Consider the following 8,089-nt stretch of genomic DNA (forward strand, 5'->3'; position numbering starts at 1 on the left):
AGCGTAGCGCATTTGCATTTCCAGGGGCATACTTGAGACGTCTGCGTCTCAAGTATGCTCAAGAAGTTAAAACTTCTTATGGCTGGGGGACAGTATTGAGTAGCTTGGATGAATAAGGTGCCCAGAGGTGCCCAGAAGTAAACTGCCTGGTCCTCAGTCCCAGTTGCTAATATATGCATATTATTAGTATATTTGGATTCAAAACACTCTGAAGTTTCTAAAACTGTTTGAATGATGTCTGTCAGTATAACAGAACTCATATGGCAGGCGAAAACCTGAGAAAAAGTCCAACCAGGAAGTGGGAAATCTGAGGTTGGTCGATTTTCAACTCAGCCCCTATAGAAGATACAGTGGGATATGTGTCATCTTGCACTTCCTAAGGCTTCCACTAGATGTCAACCGTCTTTAGAAACGTGTTTGAAGCTTCTACTATGAAGGGGGGCTGAATGAGAGGGGAATGAGTCAGAGGTCTGGAAACAGTCACGCACTGGTCACGCGCATTTCACATGAGAGGTATCTCCCGTTCCTTTGCTTTTCTGAAGACAAAGGAATTGGAATATTATTGAAGATTTATGTTAAAAACATCCTAAAGATTGGTTCCATACATTGTTTGACAAGTTTCTACGGACTGTCACAGAACTTTTTTGACATTTCGTCTGCAACTAGTGAACACGCTTCGTGAGTTTTGATTTGTTTACCAAACGCGCTAACAAAAGGAGCTATTTGGACATAAATGATGGACATTATCGAACAAAACAAACATTTATTGTGGAACTGGGATTCCTGGGAGTGCATTCTGATGAAGATCATCAAAGGTAAGTGAATATTTATAATGCTATTTCTGACTTTTGTTGACTCCAACATGGAGGATATATGTATTTGTTGCCTGAGCGCCGTACTCAGATTATTGCATGGTGTGCTTTTTTCATAAAGCTTTTTTGAAATCTGACACAGCGGTTGCATTAAGGAGAAGTATATCTTTAATTCCATGCATAACACTTGTATTTCCATCAACATTTATAATGAATATTTCTGTGAATTGATGTGGCTCTCTGCAAAATCACCTGATGTTTTTGGAACTACTGAACATAACGCACCCAATGTATACTGAGAATATTTTATATAAATATGCACTTTATCGAACAAAACATACATCTATTGTGTAACATGAAGTCCTATGAGTGTCATCTATTTCTAATTTTTGTGACTCCACTATTTGGCTGGAAAAATGGCTGTGTGTGTTCTTGTGACTTGGCTCTGACCTAACATAATCGTTTGTGGTGCTTTCGCTGTAAAGCCTATTTGTAATCGGACACCGTGGTGTGATTTACAACAAGATTACCTTTAAAATGGTATAAGATACTTGTATGTTTGAGGAATTTTAATTATGAGATTTCTGTTGTTTTGAATTTGGCGCCCTGCACTTTCACTGGCTGTTGTCATATTGACCCCGTTAACGGGATTTCAGCCCAAAGAGGTTTTAATATATACCAACCACCTTCCTTATGCCTTATCTGAAACTCAAGCTACTATATTTGCAGATGATACTACAATTTATACAGCAATCGGTTCAACAGGTACAGCAAGCTCTACAAGTAGATCTGGGAATGCCGGACAAACTTGTTTTGAACACCAAGAAAACCAAGGTTATGCTGGTCTGTTCCACCAGGAAAAGACAGCATGGGATTCAATTAAGTATGGGGGGAGTACAAATTGAGGAAGTGGCAGAAACTAAACTACTAGACAACTGCTTATCATGGTTGTCTCAAATAACTGATCTATGTAAAAAAAAAATATATAAATAAATAACAAAAAATGTATAATTTAAGCTGCATACATGATCAGAAGTATAGCTAAATATTTACTTGTTAAAGATTCTTAAAGCAAACAACCCAAGCATTAATTGAGAGACAGGTGAACTACTGTTCTGTGGTCTGGGGAAATGCAACAAACAACACGTGAAATTAGGAGGCTGCTGATTGGACAGAACAAAGCAGTAAGGATTGTTTTTAAGGTTGGAGATATGGTTCGTCTGTTGTAGTCATGCACAATGCTGTTGGTTGGTCATCAACAAGATCATGAAAAAAAAACATGCTTATTTTATGTCATAATGTACACGATTTAAAGCGGACAAACTCCACTCACAACAGTATTCAGTTGCTAAGAGACATTCAGTCAATACTAGGAATTGACTGTCCACCATCTATGTGTTATCCAGACAGAAAATATACTTTTTAAAATGTAACCTTTATTTAACTAGGCAACATTCGTATTTACAATAATGGCCTACCAAAAGGCCTCCAGCAGGGACATGGGCTGGGATTAAAAATAAAAATATAGGACAAAACACACATTACGACAAGAGAGACACCACAAGACTACATAAAGAGAAACCTAAGACAATAACATAGCATGGCAGCAACACATGACAACAACATGGTAGCAACACAACATGGTAGCAGCACAAAACAGGGTACAAACATTATTGGGCACAGACAACAGCACAAAGGGCAAGAAGGTAGAGACAACAATACATCACACAAAGCAGCCACAACTGTCAGTAAGAGTGTATGTCCATGATTGAGTCTTTAAATTAAGAGATTGAGATAAAACTGTCCCTGTTTGAGTGTTTTTTTGCAGCTCGTTTCAGTCGCTAGCTACAGCGAACTGAAAAGAGGAGCGACCCGGGGATGTGTATCCTTTGGGGACCTTTAACAGATTGTGACTGACAGAACAGGTGTTGTATGTAGAGGATGAGGGCTGCAGTAGATATCTCAGATAGGGGGGAGTGAGGCCTAAGAGGGTTTTATAAATAAGCATCAACCAGTGGGTCTTGCGACGGGTAAACAGAGATAACCAGTTTACAGAGGAGTATAGAGTGCAGTGATGTGTCCTATAAGGAGCATTGGTGGCAAATCTGATGGCCGAATGGTAAAGAACATCTAGCCGCTCAAGAGCACCCTTACCTGCTGATCTATAAATTACGTCTCTGTAATCTAGCATGGGTAGGATGGTCATCTGAATCGGGGTTAGTTTGGAAGCTGGGGTGAAAGAGGAGCGATTACAATAGAGGAAACCAAGTCTAGATTTAACTGTACCCTGCAGCTTTGATATGTGCTGAGAGAAGGACAGTGTACTGTCTAGCCATACTCCCAAGTACTTGTATGAGGTGACTACCTCAAGCTCTAAACCCTCAGAAGGTAGTAATAACACCTGTGGGGAGAGGGGCATTCTTCTTACCAAACCACATGACCTTTGTTTTGGAGGTGTTCAGAACAAGGTTAAGGGCAGAGAAAGCTTGTTGCATACTAAGAAAGCTTTGTTGTAGAAAATGGATGAGAGAGCTTCCTACTGCCTGAGCTATGTTGTTGATGTAAATTGAGAAGAGTGTGGGGCCTAGGATTGAGCCTTGCGGTACTCCCTTGGTGACAGGCAGTGGCTGAGACAGCAGATGTTCTGACTTTATACACTGCATTCTTTGAGAGAGGTAGTTAGCAAACCAGGCCAAAGACCCCTCAGAGACACCAATACTCCTTAGCCGTCCCACAATAATTTAATGGTCTACCGTATCAAAAGCTTTGGCCAGGTCAATAAAAATAGCAGCGCAACATTGCTTAGAATCAAGAGCAATGGTGACATCATTTAGGACCTTTAAGGTTGCAGTGACACATCCATAACCTGAGCGGAAACCAGATTGTAAACCAGAGAGAATACTACTGACATCAATACGTTTTTTTCCCCCGAACACTTTTGATAAAAAGGGCAAAATAGAATTTGACCTTTAACAGTTCGGATCAGCTAGATCTCCCCCTTGAAATAAAGGACGTACTGTGGCTGCCTTCCAAGCAATGGGAACCTCCCCAGAGAGGAGAGAGAGTCTCGGCGACCTTAAAGAAGAAAGGGTCTAAACCATCTGACCCAGATGTTTTTTGGGGGTCAAGTTGAAGGAGTTCCTTTAGCACCTCAGGCTGTGACCTCTTGCAGGGAGAAACTTTGTAGCGGGGCAGGAGGAAAAGAGGGAGGAGCAGCAGAACTAGTCGCATTAGAAGGGGTGGGAGATGAGGTAGTGTTGGACGGTCAATGAGGCATGGCTGAGTCAAATAGGAATCCTGACTTAATGAAGTGGTGATTAAAGAGCTCAGCCATGTACTTCTTGTCAGTAACAACCACATCATCAACATTAAGGGACATGGGCAGCTGTGAGGAGGAAGGTTTATTCTCCAGGTCTTTAACTGTTTTCCAGAACTTCTTGGGGTTAGACCCACAGAGAGAGAACGGAGCCTTAAAGTAACTAACTTTGGCCTTCCAGATAGCCTGAGTGCACTTATTTCTCATTTGCCTGAACGAGAGCCAGTCAGCCTGAGTATGCTTGTGCCGAGTCTTTCGTCAAATGGTATCTTTGAGGTGGAGTAACTGCAAGATCACGTTCGAACCAGGGGCTGAACCTGTTTTTAATTCTCATTTTCTTTATGGGGGCGTGTTTGTTAACAATACCACTGAAAATATAAAAAAAGAAGGTCCAAGTGTCTTCTACAGAGTGAATCAAGCTGATTCTAGACCAATTTAAAGAGGCTAGGTCATGAAGTAAGGCTTGCTCATTAAAGTTTTTTAGCAAGCGTCTATGACAAAGCAGGACAGGTCGTTTCACTGAGCAACCATTACTAACACAGGCTGTAAAACAGTGATCACTAAGGTCATTACAGAAAACACCAGACTGAAACCTATTAGGATTATTTGTGAGGATAACATCAAGGAGAGTAGCCTTTTCTGTGTGTTTGGAGTCATACCTTGTGGGATTGGTGATAATCTGAGAAAGATTTAGGGAGTCCCATTGCTTTAGGACTTGGTCAGGTGGTTTAAGCATGTCCCAGTTTAGGTCACCTAGCAGGACACATTCAGACTTAGTGTAGGGGATCAGGAAAGAACTTAGGGCAGGTAGGGTACAGGCCGGTGCTGATGGTGGACGATAACAACCAGCAACAGTCAACAAAGAGCTATTTGAAAGTTGAATGCTTAAAACCAGCAAATCAAATTGTTTGGGGACAGACTTGTTGGAGACAACTGAGCACTGAAGGTGTTCCTTGGTAAAGATTGCCACTCCACCACCTTTGGAAGATCTGTCTTGCCGAAAAAGGTTATAACCAGAAAGGTTAACATCAGTATTCAAAACACTCTTTCTGAACCACATCTCAGTAATAACCAACACATCTGGATTGGAGCTGTGAACCCACACCTTCAATTGATACATTTTAGTTCATAAGCGTCTAGTGTTAACGTGCAGAAAACACAGGCTTTTATGAGAGCAGAAATCAGTGAAACAGATATCAGAGCACAAGTCCGAATTGGGGCTAGCAACATTAGATTGGCCAGGGCGCACATGCACATTTCCAGATATCATCAGCATTAATACAATCAGGGCATGGCGGAGGACCGGGAGAGCAATGCAGTGTTGATTTTTTTATGACATTTGAATGTGCATCAGATGACAACAAGATCATATTGTACAGCAATTTCATCAGGTAACATGAATACAAAAATAGGCAAAAGAACATTGAGCAATAAAGACATTTTTATAATTTATCTGATCAAACCAGAAACCTTTCAATATATAAATTCAAACAATACATTAGAACCATTTAAATATAATAAATTGGAAGGTTGTGCAGGACACTTATTATGGCAGATGAAGGAATCAATCTATCATTTCAGACTGTTAAGAGTATTGATCTGGTCAATATGTTTGTGTATTAAGTGTTATGTTTGTAACAATATGTGAAAATGTGATTGTATTATAAATTGTATTTTAACGTTTAAGGACTCTTGGAAGACCAGTCCAAATGAGGACTAAAATATATCCTAATAAAATAGAATTATTGCTACCAACACACAAACAGAGCGTGCGTTAGCTAGCTATATTAAAAACGTAATTTTTTAGTGACGGAGTGTTTTCCAGGCAAAGGTGTGAAATAGATGGCTTCCAGATTGAGCTACTCTTGTTGGCTAATGTTAACTTGTTTACGTTAGCTAACGCTAGTCAAAGATAGAACGAACAAACATGTTTACTCTGCTGAAGGTACCAGTTTAGCAGTAACTACCATGGCATAATCTAAATTGATAGACAGTGTGTATACAAAAGATAGCTAGCTAGCTAGCTAGCTATATGATTTAGCTGATGTCTTTCAGATTTCAATACAGGACTGTAACATTAGCTAGCTAATTTACCTAGTCCAGCTAGGTTAGCATGCTAGCTAAAGTTACCTCTAATCAAGAATCCTCCGTATTTGTTGTGAAGAGGAAAAAAAAACAATGGTATCGCTTCACTTCTCAGTTGTCATTGAAATGGATTTTGCCATCAATTCAGCCTGAAAATCCCTCTGATAATCTTTGGCCACTTTAAACATCATTATTGATAGCCACAAACCACTGGCTGCATCGGGCTGAATCTCTGGTAGGTAGAAAGATAACTAATTTTCACTCTTGTTTGTAATTAGCACAGCCAGACACAGAACACCTCACAGGCATTGTGCTAGTGTCGTTTGGAAGTAAACAATAATCCAAGTTTGTGGGCACGCCCCCATATACTTAGTGGGCGGTATCTGCATTCGCTATGAATGCTGGGACTTTATGGTTCACTATGAGCAACCGACTAGACAAGAAGTTGAAACTTCATGATTCTACATTGACCAAATTAAATACCAAATTGATTCTGTATTAACCAAATGAAATACCTAATGTATTCCGTATTGACCAAACATATTTTCAACCAACCAGCTGAAAATTGAGACAAGTTGTATTATTCTGACCGCAGCGTGGGGACCGTGTTGTCGCTTGGTTCCTTGATCTGATCTATAGGCTATTCATCAAAGTAGCCTATTTTGCATTGATAACCAAATATAATCTCATCGACTGTTGAAACAATAAACCGAACAAACAAAAAAATCCACCCAAAAAGGTATTTTGTTTAGAAGTAGTAACTAGTGATTACAGGCTATTGTGAGATGGTAGAATTTGCTGTAGCCAACTAGCTACCCATGTGCTTTGTTTCTTGTCCATGACCAAAGCATGTTAAATTTTTTGGGCTGATATGGGAATGAATACACAAGCAGCATAGCAAACTAGGATGTTTTAGGTTACACCGGCAAGTAGAACAATATTTACCAGGGCATATTTGATTTAATATAAATCTGATTTATTTGACATGGAGATGTGGAACGCTAAAAAGGCTAGCTAGCTTGCTATGTTTTTAGCCAAGCTAAAGCAACCCTGCTACTACCACAGACAGAATAATGAGCTAGATGTTTCACCAGATGTATAAATCCAAAGCATCTAGTTGGCGTTTCCACTCACTACCAAATATGGTGATGAGAGGAAGCCCAGTGGCCGGCAGTGGGAGAAGATGGAGCGAGATTAATATTTGGCCAAAATTCTGCTAATTTTCTCATCGATTAAACAATTGATCTCAATACAGTTTTGTTTCCAAAACTAAAATCTGTTACGAACAGAGTGGACTTTGTTTGGTAGATTTTACCCTTTGCCAAAGTTTCTAAAAAGTGCATTGTTAAGGAGTGCAAGGGCCAATTGAGTTATTGCGAAGGTGCATTTTGAGTAGGCGTTCCCTAACAGAAATATGCAAATGTAGGTTAGAACGCGCCGATCTCGCGAGACCGTGCTTGGCTCTGCCCACTATTATTCATTGGCTCCCCGTTTAAGCACAAAACATATTGATCAATCAAGAAAATTGTGGTTTTATTCATCCTTAGTTGTCAATTTTCTCAACAGACACTAGAGTATGTAGAGAACAGTTCAGAATATCAGGGATCAATGACAGAATGTCATGTTAATACACACATATTCATCTCCTGTTCAGCACCAACTGGTAGATTTAAAAAATACTCTGATCTAGTTTATTATTTAGGGTTAGGAAGGTATTTCTGAATAAAACATAAAAAATAAAAAAAAATTTGGAGAGCCTTTATATTGGTGAATCAAAAAATACAGTGATTTGATTCATCCTGAGTTGCCATATTCAGTTGTTCAATCTATGAAATATTGGAAGGTGAGAAAAGTGTAAAATAGGGGTTGAACAGTA

This window comes from Oncorhynchus clarkii, chromosome 9 (genome assembly GCF_045791955.1).
Source record: "Oncorhynchus clarkii lewisi isolate Uvic-CL-2024 chromosome 9, UVic_Ocla_1.0, whole genome shotgun sequence".
Taxonomy (NCBI): Eukaryota; Metazoa; Chordata; class Actinopteri; order Salmoniformes; family Salmonidae; genus Oncorhynchus; species Oncorhynchus clarkii.